Source organism: Sorex araneus, chromosome X, assembly GCF_027595985.1.
Source record: "Sorex araneus isolate mSorAra2 chromosome X, mSorAra2.pri, whole genome shotgun sequence".
Taxonomy (NCBI): domain Eukaryota; kingdom Metazoa; phylum Chordata; class Mammalia; order Eulipotyphla; family Soricidae; genus Sorex; species Sorex araneus.
In genome coordinates, this window is record NC_073313.1 from 273,636,896 (window position 1) to 273,657,716 (window position 20,821).

Consider the following 20,821-nt stretch of genomic DNA (forward strand, 5'->3'; position numbering starts at 1 on the left):
GCCATCCCTCCACCAGTGCACATTCTCCACAATCGATGATCCCAGTATCCCTTTCATCCCCTCACTCCATTCTCCCCACCCCACCCCGACTCTGTGGCAGGGGATTCCTTTTTGTTCTCTATCTCCTTTTGGGTGTTGTGGCTTGCAATAGAGGTATTGAGTGGCCATCATATTGAATCTATAGTCTTCTTTCAGCACGCATCTCCCATCTTGAGCGAGTCCAACCACACTTTACTTGGTGTTCCCTTCTCGATCTGAGCTGCCTTTACCTCCAGCATGTGAGGCCGGATTTGAAGCCATAGAGCCAACCTCCTGGTACTTAATTCTACTATTCTTGGGTGGTAGTCTTCCATTCTGTTACTTTATAATCCCACAGATGGGTGCAATCTTTCTATGTCTGTCTCTTTCTGACTCATTTCACTTAGCATGACACTTTCCATGTTGATCCACTTATATGCAAAGTTCATGACTTCATCTTTTCTAACAGCTGCATAGTATTCTATTGTATAGATGTATCAAAGTTTCTTTAGCCAGTAATCTATTCTTGGGCACTCGGGTTTTTTCCAGATTCTGGCTATTGTAAACAGTGCTGTGATGAACATATAAGTACAGATGTCATTTTGACTATACTTTTTTGACTCTCCGGGATGTATTCCCAGAAGTAGTATTGCTGGGTCAAATGGGAGCTCAATTTCTAATTTTTTGAGAAGTGTCCATATTGTTTTCCAAAAGGGCTGAACCAGTCGGCATTCCCACCAGCAGTGTAGGAGGCTCCCTTTCTCCCACATCCACAACAACACCGCATCCAGATAGGAACAATAGAAGTCAAACTCTTACTATTCGCAGATATGATGCTATATCTGTAGAATCCTAAAGCCTCTAACAAGAAATTCTTAGAAACAATAGACTTGTACAGTAAAGTCTCAAGCTATTAAATCAATAACCAAAAGCCCATGGCCTTTCTATACACAAATAATGAGACAGAAGAAAGCAACATGAAAAAAGCAATCCCGTTCACAATCTTGCTTCAGAAAATTAAGTACCTCAGAATCAGCTAAACTAAGGAAGTAAAAGACGTCTACAAAGAAAACTATAAAACCGTACTCCACGAAATAGAAGAGGACATGAGGAAATAGAAACCTATACTCTGCTCATGGATAGGGAGAATCAACATTGTCAAAATGAAAATACTCCCCAAAGCATTATAGTGCAATCCTCATAAGGATACCCATGAACTTCTTCAAAGAAATGAATCAAGCAGTCCTGAAATTCATGTAACACAAACACCCACGAACAGCGAAAGCAATTCTTGGTAAAAAGACAATGGGAGGCATCACCCTCCCCAACCTTAAACTCTACTACAAAGCAGTAACAATTAAAACAGCATGGTACTGGAACAAAAGCAGAGCTGCAGACCAATGGAACAGGGTGGAAAATCCCTAAATACAACCCCAAATGTATGATCATCTAACCTTTGTTAAGGGAGCAAGACATGTGAAGTGGAGCAAGGAACGCCTCTTTAATAAATGGTGCTGGCATTACTGGACAACCACATGCAAAAGAATGAGCTTAGACCTCGACCTGACACCATGCACAATAGTCAGATCAAAATGGATTAAAGACCTTAACATCAGACCACAGTCCATAAGGCACATTGAAGATAAAGTCAGCAAAACCCTCCACGATATTGAAGCTAACAGTATCTTCAAGGATGACATGCAACTGAGCAACCAAGTGGAAACAGAGATAAACAAATGGGACTACCTTAAACTAAGAAGCTTCTGCACTGCAAAAGATACAGTGACCAGAATAAAAAGACAGTCTACAAAATGGGAAAGGATATTCACCCAATACCCTCTGATAAGGCATTGATATTAAGAATATATAAGGAACTGCTTGGACTCTATAAGAAGAAAACATCCAACCCCATCAGAAATGGGGTGAAGAAATGAACAAAAACTGTCTCAAGGAAGAAATACGAATGGTCAAAAGACACGTGAAAAAATGCTCTTCATCACTAATCATCAGCGAGATGCAGATCAAAACAACTATGAGATACCACCTCACACCACAGAGACTGGCCCACATCCAAAAGAACAAAAGCAACCGCTGTTTGCGAGGATGTGGGGAGAAAGGGACCCTTCTACACTGCTGGTGGGAATGCCGACTGGTTCATGCCTTTTGGAAAACAATATGGACGATTCTCAAAAAATTAGAAATTGAGCTCCCATTTGATCCAGCAATACCACTTCTGGGAACATATCCTGGAGAAGCAAAAAAGTATGGTCGAAATGATATCTGCACTTACATGTTCATCACAGCAGCCAGAATCTGGAAAAAAAACCGAGTGCCTGAGAATAGATTACTGGCTAAAGAAACTTTGGTGTATCTATACAATGGAATACTATGCAGCTGTTAGAAAAGATGAAGTCATGAACTTTGCATATAAGTGGATCAACATGGAAAGTGTCATGCTAAGTGAACTGAGTCAGATAGAGAGAGAGAGAGACATAGATTGCACTCATCTGTGGAATATAAAACAACAGAATGGGAGACTAACGCACAAGAATAGTAGAATTAAGTACCAGGAGGCTGCCTAGATGGCCTGGAAGCCGGCCTCACATGCTGGGGGAAAAGGCAGCTCCGATAGAGAAGGGAACACCAAGTAAAATGTATTTGGAGAACCCGCTCGGGAAGGGAGAAGTGTGCTGAAAGTAGACTAGATTGAGCACGATGGCCACTCAATATCTCTATTGCAAACCAGAACATCCAAAAGGAGAGCGAGAACAAAAAGTAATGCCCTGCCACAAAGGCAGGGTGGGGTGGGAGGGATGGGATTGGGGGGTGGGAGGGATACTGGGTTCATTGGTGGTGGAGAATGGGCACTGAAGGATGTTTTCTCAAACATTGTATGATGGAAACACTAGCATGAAAGTGTGTAAATCTGTAACTTTACCCTCACGGTGTTCCACTAGTTAAAAAGGAGAAAGAAAGAAAGAAAGAAAGAAAGAAAGAAAGAAAGAAAGAAAGAAAGAAAGAAAGAAAGAAAGAAAGAAAGAAAGAAAGAAAGAAAGAAAGAAAGAAAGAAAGAAAGAAAGAAAGAGAGAGAGAGAGAGAAAGAAGGAAAGAAAAATAATTGATCATTTTATTTAATGGAAGTTGCTTTTTATTAAAATCCTTATAATGAATATTGATTTTATTCTGCTGAGACTGTGATCATTCAAAAATAACAAGCAAGAAATATTATGCAAAAAAAAAGGTAAGCCAAATATATGGCACTGAACTGAGTCATTGAAGTGTTCTAACATACAGTTAAGCGGCTTTTATAGGATTTGGCATAATCAAGATGGATCGATTTAAAATGTTAAATATTGAGGTCTGGCATAAAAATATAAAATTGTGAAATTTTCTAAAAAAGTAAAAAATATTAAAATTGGAATAGCATATAACACTAAATGCTGAGACTTTAAATTGTTAAAATAAACTAAATGAAAGATTTAAAAATGGTTTATTTAATGTATTTGTCCAATTTTATCTTAGGCACCATAGTTTACAATCTTATTAAAGGTTGGCTTTCATGCACAGCACATTTGTTTTGTGGCATACAGACTTTCAAAGTAATCTCTGATGATGTTTTGAATTTCATTGGTTTCTGTTGTGATGTCCCCTTTTTCATTTCTGACTCGGCTTATTAGGTTTCTCTCTCTCTTTCTTTGTGAGTCTTGCTAGCGGTTTATCAATCTTATTTATTTTCTCAAAGAACCAGTTCTTGGTTTCATTGACTTTTCCGATTGTTTTCTGGGTTTCCATGTCATTAATTTCTGCTCTAATTGAGCGAGTCCAACCACACTTTACTTGGTGTTCCCTTCTCCAAGGGAGATATAATATAAAGAAATAATAATATTTCTTTCCTTCAGTCTGGTTTGGGTTCCTTTTTCTGGTCCTTTTCTAAGATTTTGAGCTGTGAGGTCAAACTATCTATGTAGGCCCTTTCTTCTTCCTGAGGAATGCTTGCAGAGCTATAAATTTTCCCCTTAAAACAGCTTTAGCTGCGTCTCATAGGTAGCTCATGTCTACATTCTCATTTGTTTCTAGGTCTCTTTTGATTTCTTCCTTGATTTCCTTCCTGACCCACTCATTGTTCAACACTGAGTTGTTTAGTTTCCAGGTGTTTGATTTAGTTCTCCATGTCTGTGTGTGATTAGCTTTTATCTTCAGCACATCGTGGTCTGAAAAGTTAGTTGGTACGATTTCTATTTTCCCAATTTTATTCAGGTATGTTTTGTTGCCCAGTACATGGTCTATTTTGTAAAATGTTCCATGTGCACTGGAAAAGAAGGTGTATTCTTTCTTTTTTGGGGTATAAAACCCTGTATAGGTCTATTAACTCTCTCTCTTCCATGTCTTCCTTCAGAGTCAGTGTTTCTGAGTCAGTTGATGAGTTTTATTCTTGTCGATCTATCTAGAGGTGATAAGGCAGTGTTGAAGTCTCTGAATACTATTGTGCTGCTAGCAATGTCCTCCTTAAAGTCTGTTAGCAGTTGTTTTAAGTATTTAGCCGGTCGCTCATTCAGTGCATATACATTTAAGTGTGTGATTTCTTCCTGTAGTACATATGCCTTGATAAATAGAAAATGGCCTTTGCTGTCCCTTCTAATCTTTATTTTACCTGAAATCTATGTTGTCAGATACTAGTATGGCCACCCCAGCCTTTAGGAGGGAGTTGTTTGCTTTCAGGATTGTTTTCCATCTTTTCATTTTCAGTTTGTGTTTGCTCTGACTGTTCAGGTGTGTTTCTTGTAGGCAGTAGTGTTGGGTTTAGTTTCTGAATCCATTTTGCATTTTGTGCATTTAGGCCATTAACATTGAGAGAGATTATTGTCATGGGGTTTTGTGTCATCTTTCTGTGGGCTTTGTTGTTCTCGTAGGGTTTTTCCTTGTCTTACAGTAGCCCCTTTAGTCCTTCTTTTAAGTTTGGTTTTGAGTCTATGAAGTTCCTGAGCTGTTGTTTATCTGTGAAATAGTGTATGGTTCCTTTCAGTTTGAATGAGAGTTTAGCTGGATAAAGTATTCTTGGTGAGGCATTCATTTCGTTGAGTTTTTTCACTATGTCCCACCATTGTCTTTAGGCTCGGAGGGTTTCCTCCGATAAGTCTGCTGTAAATCTAAGGGGAGCTCCTTTGTATGTGATTTCCTTCTTTGACCTTGCTGCTTGCAGTATGGCGTCTCTGTCCACTGCATCTGTCATTCTGACTATGATATGCCTTGGAGTCTTTTTATTCTGGTCTCTTTTTGCTGGTACTCTTCAGGCTCCTTGGATCTGGATGCCTGCCTTCTCTCACTCTGGGAATTACTTAGCAATGATGTCTTTGACTATGTTTTTTTCATTGGGGTTACTTCCCTGTGCTTCTAGTACTCCAATGATTCTTATGTTGTTCCTCTTGAGGTCATCCCCTAGGACTATGATTCACTCTAGAGCCATTTTGAGGTCTTTTGCCATCATTTGTTTTTGTCTGTAAGCTTTCTGCAGCCCATCTACAAGCTCATTGATTCTGTCTTCGACTGTAGCCATTCTACTGTTGAGGATACCTACTGAGATTTTTAATTCATCTACTGATTCCTTTATTTGTGTTACTTCTGTTTGTAGCTTTGAAATTTCTGCTTTCATTTCTTCCTGTATTTTCTTGGTGGACCGTTCCAATGCTTCATTCATATCTTCCCTTAATTTATTGGATGTCTGTTCTATGGTTGCTTTGAGTACGTCGACCATCTTCAAGACTTCCTCTCTGAATTCTTTATCTGAGAGGAGGTCATATATGTGGGTAAACCCTGTTAAGACTTCTGGAATCCTTTCTTCATCCTCTCTTGGTGGTAGGGATTTTCACTGTTTCTTCATATTGTTATGGAAGCATATCGTTGGAACTTTCTAGTTGTCTTTCCATATTCCCTCTTGCTGCAGGGGGATTCTGGATGAGCTAAGTCGATGATGGTAGTTTTCTAGGATAGTTCCTTACTCTCAGGCGCTCCTTCTGGTTTATGTGGGTCCTCTAGTGAAGATTTGAGGCTATGTTCTCTTTACCAAGGGCTTGGGCAGCTTCTATTGTTCACTGACTGATTTTGTGGAATTAAAGTAGGCTAATGGATTATTGGCCTAGAGTGATTGAGATAGCCAGGGTGTTCTTCAAAGAAATAGGTTATACAGATTATGACCTACATGCACAGTGCAGGGAATGGGATAAATAACTTCGGCCTGTTAATGGCCGCCAGCCCCACCGGAGGCCATGCCCCTTTTGAAGCCACGCCCCCGGACATATAGAACACACCCCCACCAACCTACTGGTCAAGCGGGGCAGAAATCCAGGCAGTGAGGAGAAGACTTCAGGGACCCCCAAACAATAGGATCCCATGCTAGAGCTCCTCCAGGCCGGACTGGCGGGGTTGTGGGCAGTCAGATACCTGGATCAGGGAGTTCCAGGTTAGGGCTGTGAACTGAGAAGAGGGCATCGGGAAATGGGGGGAGGGGAGGGTCGCGAGGCGGGGGTCTTCAGGGACTCTGAACCACGGAGCCCACGCTAGAGCTCCTTACGCCCCAGATGGGGCGGGCATAAACCATTTTTTTAAAAGAGAAAATCGTTATGATGTTGGGAGATAGCTCAAAGATTTGGAATACATGCCTTACATATGATACCACACATGAATTCTAACCCATATGGTCCACTAAGCACCACTGAGTTGAGACCTAGTGTGGGTAGCATTGCATCAGTAGCCCAAGAACTGAACCAACTAGTCCAGTTGACCAAGTACCATCAGAATTATTCCCTAGACCCTCAGCACTGTTTAAGAGATCTTCCGAAAATCATTTTACTTAAATCTTTTGTTTCCTGCTAATAGACATTAATACAATAATGACATTTAAGAAATCCTTAGCATGAAAATGACTGAACTATACCTGTTTAGCATTTTGACTTTAAGTAAAACATTAATTTTTCTCACTTTCATAGACACATTGAATGGCTAATAAATTATACTATTTATGTTACATACACAGCACTTTAGAAGCTTTGCAAATTGTGAGAAAATTATTACCCACACGTTGAAGTTTTATTAATCTCATGACATCGAAATATGCATTAAAATAGAGCTTTATGACTACAGTAAATTTACATCTTCCTTCAGATGCCAGAAATTTTGAAAATCAGTGTCAGAGGAGATATACGGTTGGATATATTTATTCTGTCGTATATATGATTTATAAAAAATATTATACTTTCTAGGTATTCATAAATTTGCAATTTGTATAAAATAGTGAAATTATTTAGTTATCTGTAATAGGGAAATGATCTATTGCTTAAAGTTCATGTCACAAGAATTATTCAGTTCATCTGTCATTGTTAGTCATCCTGTTTGCATTGATCCAATGCTTAGAATAACTGAGTACAAAATAATTTCAAACTATTTCTTTTTTTTATTTTTTAAATTTTTTATTGTATTTTTTTTATTGAGTCACCATGTGGAAAGTTACAAAGTTTTCAGGTTTAAGTCTCAGTTATACAATGCTCGAACACCCATCCCTTAACCAGTGCACATATTCCACCACCAAGAATCACAGTATAGCTCCACCCCGCCCCCCACACCCCTAGCCCCCCCCATAACCCTAGCCCCCCACCCCACCTGTGAAACTGATAAATTTCACTTTACTTTCACTTTGATTACATTCAATATTTCAACAAAACTCACTATTATTGTTTGGAGTTTCTCCCCCGTAAAGTCGGACCTGCTGAAAAGGAAGCACTTGATAATTTGATTTCCATTGCTGAGGATGAAGAGATATGAGGTCAAGTGACCGCATTAGCGGCCTCATGGTTTTGGTTTCTGTATTTTAGTATTTTAGTAACTAAGTCCAGAGAAATATCTGCTAGAAATTGCATCACTGCCAACTTATACTTCTCAGTTTTATTATATTCCACATATGAGTGCAATCTTTCTATGTATGTCTCTTTCTTTCTGACTCATTTCACCCAACATGATACTATCCATGTTGATCCATTTGTATGCAGATTTTATGACTTCATGTTTTCGGAAAGCTACATAGTATTCCATTGTTATAAGTACCAGAGTTTCTTTAACCAGTCATCTGTTTTGGGACACTCTGTTTTTTTCCAGATTGTGACTATTGTAAACATTGCTGCAATGAACATAGAAATGCAGATGCCATCTCTACTATACCTTTTTGCCTCTCCGGGATATATTCCCAGGAGTGGTGTTGCTGGGTCAAATGGAAACTCAATTTCTAATTTTTTGAGAAGTGTCCATATTGTTTTCCAAAAGGGCTGAGCCAGTCGGCATTCCCACCAGCAGTGAAAAAGAGTCCCTTTCTCCCCACATCCACGCCAACACCGGCTGCTTTTGTTTTTTGGGATGTGGGCCAGTCTCTGTGGTGTGAGATGATTTCTCATTGTTGTTTTTATCTGCATCTCCCTGATGATCAGTGATGTTGAACATTTTCTCATGTGCCTCTGAGCCATTCGGATTTCTTCTTTGGGAAAATTTCTGTTCATTTCATCACCCCATTTTTTGATCGGGTTGGCAGGTTTCTTCTTGTGGAGTTCAACCAGTGCATTGTATATCCTTGATATCAACCCTTTATCAGATGAGTACTGCATAAATATCCTTTCCCATTCTATAGATTGTCTTTGTACTTTGGTCACTGTTTCTCTTGAGGTGCAGAAGCTTCTTAGTTTGAGATAGTCCCATTTATTTATCTCTGTTTTCACTTGCTTGGCCAGTGGCATGTTAGCTTTGAAGATACTAGTGTCTTCAATGTCGTGGAGGGTTTTTCCAACCTTGTCTTCAATGTACCTTAGGGATTCTGGTCTGATGTTGAGGTCTTTAATCCATTTTGATCTGACTTTTGTACAGGGTGATAGGTGGAGGTCTAAGTCCATTTTTTTTTGCATGTAGCTGTTCAGCTTTGCCAGCACAATTTGTTATACATGCTTTCCTTGCTCCACTTCACATTTCTTGCTCCCTTATCAAAGATTAGATGGTTGGGAGGGGGTTGTCAGAATATTCAACCCTGTTCCATTGGTCTGCCGCTCTGCCTTTGTTCCAGTACCAAGCTATTTTAATGACTACTGCTTTGTAGTAGAGTTGGAAGCTGGGGAGGTTGATTCCTCCAATTTTCTTTTCCCAAGAATTGCTTTAGCTATTCATGGGGGCTTATTGTTCCATATAAATTTCAGGAGCACTTGATCCATTTCTTTGAAGAATGTCAAGGGTATCCCTATAGGGATCACATTGAATTTGTACAATGCTTTGGGGACAATTGCCATTTTGACAATATTAATTCTTCCAATCCATGAGCAGAGATATTTTTCCATTTCTTCGTGTCTTCTTTTATTTCCTGAAGTAGCGATTTGTTGTTTTCATTATACATGTCCTTTACCTCCTTAGTTAAGCTGATTCCGAGGTACTTGATTTTTGAGGCACAATTGTGAACAGAATTGCTTTTATCATGTTGCTTTCTTCTCTCTCATTATTTGTATATAAGAAAGCCATGGACTTTTGGGTATTGATTTTATAGCCTGCAACTTTACTATATGGGTCTATTGTATCTAGGAGTTTCTTGGTAGAGGTTTTAGGGTTTTCAAAGTATAATATCATATCATCAGCGAATAGTGAGAGCTTGATTTCTTCCTTTCCTACCTGAATGTCCTTAATATCTTTTTCTAGCCTAATCACTATTGCAAGTACTTCTAGTACTATATTGAACAGAATACGAGAGAGTGCGCATCCTTGTCTCGTCTCTGTGCTCAGAGGGAAGGCTCTTAGTTTTTCCCCACTGAGGATGATGCTTACCATAGGCTTGTGGTGGATGGCTTTGACTATATTGAGGAAGGTCTCTTCTTTACCCATTTTGGAGAGAATTTTCATCATAAACGGTGCTGGATCTTGTCAAATGCTTTCTCTGCATCTATTGATATGATTATATGATTTTTATCTTTTCTTTTGTTGATATGATGGATTATTTTGATTGATTTTTGAATGTTAAACCATCCTAGCATTCCCGGGAGGTATCCCACTTGGTCGTGGTGTATGATCTTTTAGATGAGTTGTTGAATTCTGTTTGCTAATATTTTGTCGAGAATCTTTATATCTGTGTTCGTCAGGGATATTGGCCTGTAGTTTTCTTTTTTTGTGGTGTCTTTGTTTGCTTTTGGTATTAGGGAGATGTGAGCCTCATAGAAACTGTTTGGGAGGGTTTTTGTTTCCTCAATTTCCTGGAAAAGCTTGAGAAGGACTGGCAGTAGATCCTCTTGAAATGTTTGGAAGAATTCACTAGTGAATCACTCTGGACCTGAGTTTTTGGTTTTGGGAAGGCTTTTGATTACCATTTCAATTTCTTTGATGTTAATAGGACTATTCAGATACACCAGGTCTTCTTGGTTCAGCCTTGGGAGATTATAGGAATCCAGGAATTTATCTATTTCTTCTAGGTTCTCTTGTATCATGGCATACAGATTTTCAAAGTAGTCTCTGATGATCTTTTCAATTTCTTAGGTTTCTGTTGTGATGTCCCCCTTTTTATTTCTGATTCGGCTTATAAGTGTTCTCTCTCTTTGTGAATCTTGCTAGTGGTTTATCAATCTTATTTATTTTCTCGAAGATCCAGCTCTTGGTTTCATTGATCTTTTGAATTGTCTTTTGGGTTTCCATGTCATTAATTTCTGCTCTAAGTTTTATTATCTCTTTCCTTCTGCCTGGTTTGGGCTCCTTTTGTTGGTTCCCTTTTTAAGGTTTTGAGCTGTGAAGTCAAGTTATTTATGCGGGCCCTTTCTTCCTTCCTGAGATATGCTTGCAAAGCTATAAATTTTCCCCTTAGCATGGCTTTAGCTGTGTCCCACAGGTTCTGGTAGCTCGTGTCTTCATTCTCATTTGTTTCCAGGTAACTTTTGATTTCCTCCTTGATTTCCTTCCTGACCCACTCACTGTTCAACATTGACCTACTTAATTTCTAGGTTTTTGATTTATTTTTCTGTCCAAAGATAGACGGCACAGGGAGTGGGGTGGGGAAGTGCAGGTGCAGATGATACTCAACGTATTTCTTAATAATGATTTATCAGATAATAAACATAACACATTTTATTGAGCACATTTTTGTGTACATGCTTATCTATAAAGCTGTCTTTCAAAATAGGAATGCAATTCAATGGGAATTACAGTGATTTCATCGCTTGCCTAGGTCTGTAAGTAATTTTTTTTTTTTTTTGCTTTTAGGGTCAAACCTGGCAATGCATACGGATTACTCCTGGCTCTGCACTCAGGAATTACCCCTGGCAGTGCTCAGGGGACCCTATGGGATCCTGAAAATTGAACCTGGGTTGGCCATGTGCAAGGCAAATGCCCTACCTGCTATGCTATTGCTCCAGCCCCTTTAAGTTATTTCTTACGCTAATACCCAATAGTCATTATTTTGGAACAGTTTTAAACATAAAGGCATCAGGGATCATATAAGCAAATTGTGAAAAGTTTCCCTGTCCCATTCACAATTTATCCTAATGTTAAAGATGACCTTAGCACACTAGTACGGTTTAAGATTTATAATCAGTGATCCTGTATTAATAAGGAATTGTTACTAAATGTCCATACTTAATTCATATATCCTTATATGTTCAAATTTTTTCCTTATCAAGATAACTAACCACTATATAATGCATTATATTTGTACGGTATGTCTCTTTGTGTTGTCATAGCTGTGAGAATGTCTCATGCTTACCTTGTTTTGGATCTCCACAGATTTAAAGAACATTGGTAGATATTTGTATTGATTGAAATCTCTACTTTTCTCATGACTACCATCAAGTCTGGGTATTCAGTATCAAGGCCACAAAACTAAACGTCATTCTTATCCTCTGATTACATGGGTCCACATAGTCAACAAAATTTATTACTACTGATGTTCTCCTCAGTGATCTCCCAGAAGGAGTATATGTAAGTTTTCTACTTACAGATACTTTTGAAAATTTTCCAGTTTCTTTCACAGAAAATTTTACTCAGTGCAACACTGAGAGGGGTTATATGAGAGAATATCTGTATGAAATATTTGAAATATTTCTTCAGGGTTATCTGTCTCTACTTCCCTCATTTGTTTATTCTATTATAAATTTTTTAATTAATTAATTTTTAAATTTATTTTTTAATTAGTGAGTCACAGTGAGGGTATAGTTACAGATTCGCACATTTTCGTGCTTGTTTTTCCCTCATGCAATGTTTAAGAGCCCATCCCTCCACCAGTATCCATTTTCCACCACCCATGAACCCAATATCCCTCACACCCCCCAGCCCCATCCCCCCACCCCACCCCGGCTCTGTAGCGGAACATTCCAATTTGATACCTATCTTTCCTTCTGGGTGTTTTAGTTCCAAATAAGGGTATTGAGTGGTCATCCTGTTCAGTCTCTAGTTTACTTTCAGCACGCAACTCCATTCCTGCGCAGGATCTCCAATCACATAGTACTTGGTGTTCCCCTCTCTATCTGGGATGACTTTCCCCCAGCGTGTGAGGCCAGCTTCCAAGCTATAGAGCCAACCTCCTGGTATTATATACTACTATTCTTGGGTATTAGTATCCTACTCTGTTGTTCTATATTCCACAGATGAGTGCAATCTTTCTATGTCTGTCTTTCTCTTTCTGGCTCATTTCACTTAGCATGATACTTTCCATGTTGATCCACTTATATGCAAAATTCATGACTTCATCGAAGGGTCCCCTTCTCTCCACATCCTCTCCAACAGCAATTGCTTTTGTTCTTTTGGATGTGTGCCATTCTCTGTGGTATGAGGTGGTATGTCATGGTTGTTTTGATTTGCATCTGCCTGATGATTAGTGATGCAGAGCATTTTTTCATGTGTCTTTTGGCCATTCATATCTCTTTTTTGGAAAAGTTTCTGTTCATTTCTTCGGCCCATTTTCTGATGGGGTTGGATGTTTTCTTCTTGTAGAGTTCAACCAGTGATTTATATGCCCTTGATATCAACCCTTTATCAGATGGGTATTAGGTGAATATCCTTTCCCATTTTGTAGATTGCCTTTGAATTCTGGTCACTGTGTCTTTTGCTGTGCAGAAACTTTTTAGTTTAACATTGCCCCATTTGTTTATCTCTGTTTCTACTTGATTGCTTAGTTCCATGTCATCTTTGAAGATACCTTTAGCTTCAATATCATGAAGGGTTTTGTCGACCTTGTCTTCGATGTACCTTATGGATGGTGGTCTGATGTTGAGGTCTTTAATCCATTTTGATCTGATTTTTGTGCATGGTGTCAGGTCAATGTCTAATTCCATTCTTTTGCATGTGGTTGTCCAGTTATGCCAGCATCATTTGTTGAAGAGACTTTCCTTGCTCCACTTCACATTTCTTGCTCCCTTATCAAAGATTAGATGATCATACATTTGGGGTTGTGTGTAGGGATATTCTGCTCTGTTCCATTGGTCTGCGGCTCTGCCTTTGTTCCAGTACCATGCTGTTTTAATTGTTACCACTTTGTAGTAAAGTTTAAGATTGGTGAGGGTGATGCCTCTCATCATCTTTTTCCCAATAATTGTTTTAGCTATCCGTGGGCGTTTATTGTTCCATATGAATTTCAGGATAGCTTGATCCATTTCTTTGAAGAATGACATGGGTATCCTTATAGGGATCGCATTAAATCTGTATAATGCTTTTGGGAGTATTGCCAATTTGACAATGTTGATTCTCCCTATCCATGAGCAGGGGATATGTTTCCATTTCCTCATGTCCTCTATTATTTCATGGAGTAGCATTTTATAGTTTTTTTTGTTTTGTTTTTTTTGTAGAGGTCCTTCACTTCCTTGGTTAAGCTGATTCCGAGGTACTTGATTTTCTGGGGCATGATTGTGAACGGGATTGCTTTTTTCATGTCCCTTTCCTCTGACTCATTGTTTGCATATAGGAAGGTCATGGATTTTTGGGTATTGATTTTATAGCCTGCGACATTACTGTACAGGTCAATTGTTTCTAAGAGTTTCTTACTAGAGCTTTTAGGGGTCTCTAGATATAGTATCATATTTTCTGCGAATAGTGAGAGCTTGATTTTTTTTCCTTTCCTATCTGAATCCACTTAATATCTTTTTCTTGCCTAATGGCTATTGCTAGTACTTCCAGTACTATATTAAAGAGAAGTGGTGAGAGTGGGCATCCTTGTCCTCTCCCCAGTCTTAGAGGAAAGGCCTTTAGTTTTTCCCCATTGATGATAATGCTTGCCATAGGTTCCTGGTAGATGGCTTTGACTATCTTGAGGAAAGTTCCTCCAAAACCCATTTTGGTGAGAGTTTTTATCATGAACGGATGTTGGATCTTGTCAAATGCTTTCTCTGCATCTATTGATATGATCATATGGTTTTATCTTTTTTTGTTGACATGTTGGATTATGTTGATTGATTTCCGGATGTGAAACCATCCTTGCATCCCCGGGATAAATCCCACTTGGTCATGGTTTGTGATCTTTTTGATGAATTGTTGGATTCTATTTGCTAATATTTTGTTGAGGATCTTCGCATCGGTGTTCATCAGAGATATTGGTCTATAGTTTTCTTTATTAGTGGTGTCTTTGTTTGCTTTTGGTATTAGGGAGATATGTGCCTCATAGAAACTGTTCGGAAGGGTTCCTGTCTTTTCAATTTCCTGGAAAATCTTGAGGAGATCTGGCAACAAGTCTTCTTTAAATGTTTGGAAGAATTCACTAGTGAATCCGTCTGGACCTGGGCTTTTGTTTTTGGGAAGACTTTTGTTTACATTTTCAATTTCCTTAATATTAATGGGTCTATTCAGGTATTCCAAGTCTTCTTTATTCAGTGTTGGGAGATTGTAGGAATTAAGGAATCCGTCCATTTCTTTTAGGTTCTCTTGTTTTGTGGCATACAGACTTTCAAAGTAGTCTCTGATGATCTTTTGAATCTCCTTGGTATCTGTTGTGATGCCCCCTTTTTCATTTCTGATTAGGTTTATTAGGGTTTTTTTCTCTCTCTCTCTCTTTTTTGAGTCTTGCTAGTGGTTTATCAATCTTATTTATTTTCTCGAAGAACAAGCTCTTTATTTCATTGATCTTTCGGATTGTTTTTCGGGTTTCCGTATCATTAATTTCTGCTCTAAGTTTTATTATTTCTTTCCTTCAATCTGGTTTGGCTTCCTTTTGCTGGTCCTCTTCTAGGATCTTGAGCTGCGAAGTCAAGCTATCTACATAGGCCCTTTCTTCCTTTCTGAGGAAAGCTTGCAGAGCTATAAATTTTTCCCTTAACACAGCTTTAGCTGCGTCCCATAGGTTCTGGTAGCTTGTGTCTTCATTCTCATTTGTTTCAAGGTATTTTTTGATTTCTTCCTTGATTTCCTTCATGACCCACTCATTGTTCAATAGTGAGTTTTTTAGTTTCCAAGTGTTTGATTTGGTTCTCTGCTTCTGTGTTTGATTATCTTCCATCTTCAGCGCATCATGGTCTGAAAAGTTAGTTGATACAATTTCTATATTCCCAATTCTATTAAGGTATAATCTGTGACCCAGAACATGGTCTATTTTGGAAAACATACCGTGTGCCCTGGAAAAGAATGTGTATTCTTTCTTTTTGGGGTGTATAGCCCTGTATAGGTCTATTAGCCCTGTCTCCTCCATTTCTTCCTTCAGAGCCATTGTTTCCTTGCTGAATGTTGTTCTTGTCGATCTATCCAGAGGTGATAAGGCAGTGTTGAAGTCTCCAACTACTATCATGGTGCTAGTTATGTCCTCCTTAAATTCTGTTAGGAGTTCTTTTAAGTATTTAGCTGTTCGTTCATTAGGTGCGTATACATTTAATAGTGTGATTTCTTCCTATTGTACATATCCCTTGGTGAATAGAAAATGACCTACTGCCCCCTTCTGATCTTTTTCCAGCTTGAAATCTATGTTGTTGGATACTAGTATGGCCACCCCCGCTTTTTTTTTTTCCGAGGGAGCTGTTTGCTTGCAGGATTGTTTTCCATCCTTTGATTTTGAGTCTGTGTTTGTTCTGACTATTCAGATGTGTTTTTTGTAGGCAGCAGAAAGTTGGGTTTAGTTTCCAAATCCATTTTGCCACTCTGTGCCTCTTGATTAGTGTATTTAGACCATTATCATTAAGAGAAATTATTATCATGGGATTTTGTGCCATTTTTCTGTAGGGTTTGTTGTTCTTGTAGGTTTTTTCCTTGTCTTATAATACCCCTTTGAGTCCTTCTTTTAGGTTTGGTTTAGAGTCTATGAAGTTCCTGAGCTGTTGCTTCTCCATGAAATAGTGTATGGTTCCTTCAAGTTTAACTGAGAGTTTATCCGGGTAGAGTATTCTTGGTGAGGCGTTCATTTCATTAAGTTTTTTCACTATATCCCACCATTGACTTCGGGCTTGGAAGGTTTCTTCTGATAGGTCTGCTGTGAATCTAAGGGGTTCTCCTTTGTATATGATCTCCTTCTTTGATCTTGCTGCTTGCAGTATTGTGTCTCTATCCACGGCATCCATCATTCTGACTATGATATGCCTTGGGGATTTTCTATTTGGGTCCCTTTTAGCTGGCAACCTTCGGGCTCCTTGGATCTGGATGTCCGCATTCTCTAGCTCTGGGATTTTTTTAACAATGATGTCTTTAATTGTGTTATTTTCATTGGGATTGGTTCCGTGTGGTTCCGGTACTCCCATGATTCTTATGTTGTTTCTCCTGAGGTCATCCCCTAGGACTGTAATTCGCTCCAGAGCCATTTTGAGGTCTTTTTCCATTATTTGTTGTTCCTTATATGCTTTGTGCCACTCATCTTCAAGCTCACTGATTCTGTCTTCGGCTGTAGTCATTCTACTATTGAGGGCTCCTACCAAGTTTTTTATTTCTTCTATTGATTCTTTTAGTTGTGTGACTTCTGTTCGTAGCTTTGAAATTTCTGCTCTCATTTCTTCCTGAACTATCTTGGTGGACCATTCCACTGTTGCATCCATATCCCCCCTTAATTTATTGGATGTTCGTTCCATAGTTGCTTTGATTTCGTGAACCATCCTCACGATTTCCTCTCTGAATTCTTTATCCAAGAGGAGGTTGTATTTCTGGGAAGTCGCTGCTGAGGTTAGTGAGATACTTTCTTCGATCTTTCCTGGTGGTGGGGATTTTCACTGTTTCTTCATGTTGTTATGGGCTTTACTATTAGGTGTTCTCCTTAGCTTGGGAGGGGCCTCAACTGAAGATGTAGGGCTATGCTCTTCTTACAAAGGACTTTGATGTGCAACTTGATGTGTTCACTGACAGTTTTCATGAAATTAGGATAGGCTAGGTTAGTTGACTATTTACATATAGTGACTAAATGACCAGGGAGTTCTTCGGAAAAGTAGATTTTATCAATTGTGGCCAAAGGACAATGCATGGAATGGTAAAAAACAACACTGGCCGCTCAGGAAAGAGGCCACGCCCCCTAAAGTGAGGCCACGCCCCTAACCTGCAGAATGGGGAGTGGTCAGGACCCGATGGTGCAGTGGCCAAAAGGTGCCAGGTGGGGGTGGGGGAGTCAGTGCGAGCCCCAAACCGCGGGCAGCGGGCGGGGAAAGGGCTTCTCCCTGATGGGAAAGCTATTCTATTATAAATTTTAATGAACTGAAATGTTTAATTTTATTTCTTATCATTAGACTCTATATTATATTTCTATGTCGGGTTATAATCTAGTCTTTCTGTGTCTTCAGGTTATGCTTTCATTGTTGTGTGCATTTATCTTATCAAATTTATTTTAGAACAAATCTATCATTTATTATAATAAAAAAAGTCTCTGACTCACGTATTTTTTTTTCCAGTCGTGGAATTAGCTATTTCTTCAAGGACCCCATTCACATTGTCGGAGAATGATTTTTGCTGCCACGTTCTCAGGATGTCTTACTCCGCAGAATGTCACTGACTTTCGCCTTATGAACAAAGCAAGGAAATGTATATGTGAAGTAATTCACAAGTATGTCCAACACTTTTGCATACTTCTCTATAAAGTCAGTGTACTATGTGTGAATTTATACTAATATTGTTGACTCTGCTTACTAAGTGGATCATTGCAACCTCCTACCTTGCAGATTTATAACCCCATACTCCAATAGTGAGAATTGTAATTCATAATACTTGGTAAATAGTTATTTAAATACAACAACAGAAAACACATTATCAACTAGAGTATAGGGCTATATAGTTTCTTTTTCCTTGAGCATAGTTTGCTTTTTGCGATAGCACCAGTATTATTGCTTTATACCTCCATTGCCACAACCAGAGAGCCAGGATTGCTTCCATCATTATTTCTAGTTCCCATCTACACACCAGGACATTCAAACCAGTTCTACTGGTCTTATTTCTGTGTTGGTTGCTGTGGGTATTGCCTAATCATTTCTTCATACTGTGGAAATGAGTGAGCTCATCTAGTGTTTTATATTTTACTAAGCAGACTTACTCCAATTCAATCCAAGTGTGGCAAACTGTAAGACTTTATCTACCTTTTTTTGGATAAATATTTAGTGTCCACAATAAACCTTCCACTATTCAAGAAAAATAGTAGAAAAACAAAGCAGAAGGGCCAGAGATAATATAATGCATAAAGCATTGCCATACTCATAGCTCCTATTTACATACTCCTAGTCAGGTTCACAGTACATGACTCACCACCACCACCACCAGGACTAATCTCTGAGCACAGAGTCTGGAGTAAGCCCTGAGCATCATTAGGTGTGACCCAAGGAAACAAAAGGAGAACAAAACAAAACAAACAGCAAGCCTTAACTTCCTGAGTGTTATGGTTTAAGGAGAATTTACACTTGTGCACATACACACACCTATGAAAATGCCCAAACAACATGGATAATACGCTGGGAAATAAATTTGGGAAAAACTAGAAACAGTCGGTATATTTGTATGATTGAGTGATGCCATATTTTTTCATTAAATCACCATGAGATATAGTTACAAAACTTTTATGATTGTGTTTTAATTATAAAATGATCGAACACCCATCCCTTTACTAGTGTACATTTTCTATCACCAATGTCCCCAGTATCCCTCTTGACACATCCATCCCCCAGACCCTACCCCCTGTCTCTATGGCAGACAATTTACTTCTTTCTCTCTCTCTACTTTTGGGCATTATGGTTTGCAATAAAGACAATGGAGAAAATGGATATGCAGAAATGGAAAAGAGCCTCAAAATAAACCAACAGTTATCAAGAGAAAATTGGGATGAAGTAAAAAGGAATAATCTAAGAATCACTGGAGTTAAAGAAGTACAGGAAGAAAGCTCTGGTGAAGAAGAAACTGTCAAAGGCATAATTGCTGAGATGTTCCCAGAGCTGAAGAGCGCATGCAAGTAGATTCTGGAAGTCTGAAGGGTACCAGCTAAGAGAAATTCAAAGAAAAATACTCCAAGACACATTCTTATCAGAATGACAAAAACCATAGACTTAGATAAAATTCTGAAGGCAGCAAGATCAAGGAAGGAAATTGCTTATAAAGGAACATCCTTAAGGTTCATAGCAGACTTACACATTGAAACTCTAAGACAATGGTGGGATATAGTGAAAAAGACAGTGGTGGGATACAGTGAAAAAATTCAATGAAATAAATGCCTCACCAAGAATACTTTAGCCAGCTAGACTCTCCTTCATATCAGAAGGAACAACACACTGATTCACAGACAAACAACTCAGGAACTTCATCGATTCAAAATCATGGTTACAAGAACAACCAAACAGCTTACTTTAGGACAAGACAAGCCCCTCATATACGCTAAACTCCGGCAAAAAGATGGGACAAAACCCCATAACAATAATCTCTCTCATTACCTACCTTTTTTGAGGGTAGTGAGGGGATTGCACCACATCCAATGATATCCAGGGCTTACTCCTATCTTTGCACTCAGAGGGCTTAAGGGACCATAGCCATGACCAGGAATTAAACCTGGGTTGCCTGTGTGCAAGGCAAGCACCCTACCTACTCAAGCCCCCATATCTGCCTTTATTTTTGTAATATACACCATTTTCTACCTTATCTCAGCTTTGTCCCCTGCCCTTTCTGTGAAATGTTAAATATTACTGAAATAGTTTTGGGTTTTTTTTGCCGAAGTCTGCAAACCATGTTATTATCTGCTGTCCTTCTAAAACATCTATAAAAATAACATTTATAAAGTTCATAATTTCTACTTGATAAATTTTTGCAAGTATTTAATATCATATATTCCTCATTAGAATATTATATGCAAAACTTTCTCTAACCCAAATATATACTCTATTATCACTTCTCACAAGAGAAACATAAGGGATTGTGATGATTATAAATAAAATGAAATGGTTTCTAGTTCCTCACTTATACATTAAATTTTATTTATTTATGTATATTTGACTTTACATTTTATTTAGTCATATGCAATTACATTTAACATGATTATTTTGTGTTCTCTGTATGATTATTCCAATAGCTATAATTTTAACAGTCCTAAGTGGTATTGTCTTTGCTTATGCGTACTGATAGAAATTTTGTTTCCTCATGATTATAGTAATTATCATTATATTGTAATGATATAGTATCTTGAACTGTTATATTTGGTTGTTGTTCATCTGTAGAATCCTGAGAGAACTGAATTTCAGGTATATTTCTTCGAAGTTGATCTCTCATTACCTTCGGTTGCTATAGCTACTACATAACTGGAGCCATTTTAAATCAATTTACTTTTCAAATTTCCCAGAAATGTCATTTGAATTCCATAATAATTTAAACGTTTCAATGATTGCATTTATCAAAA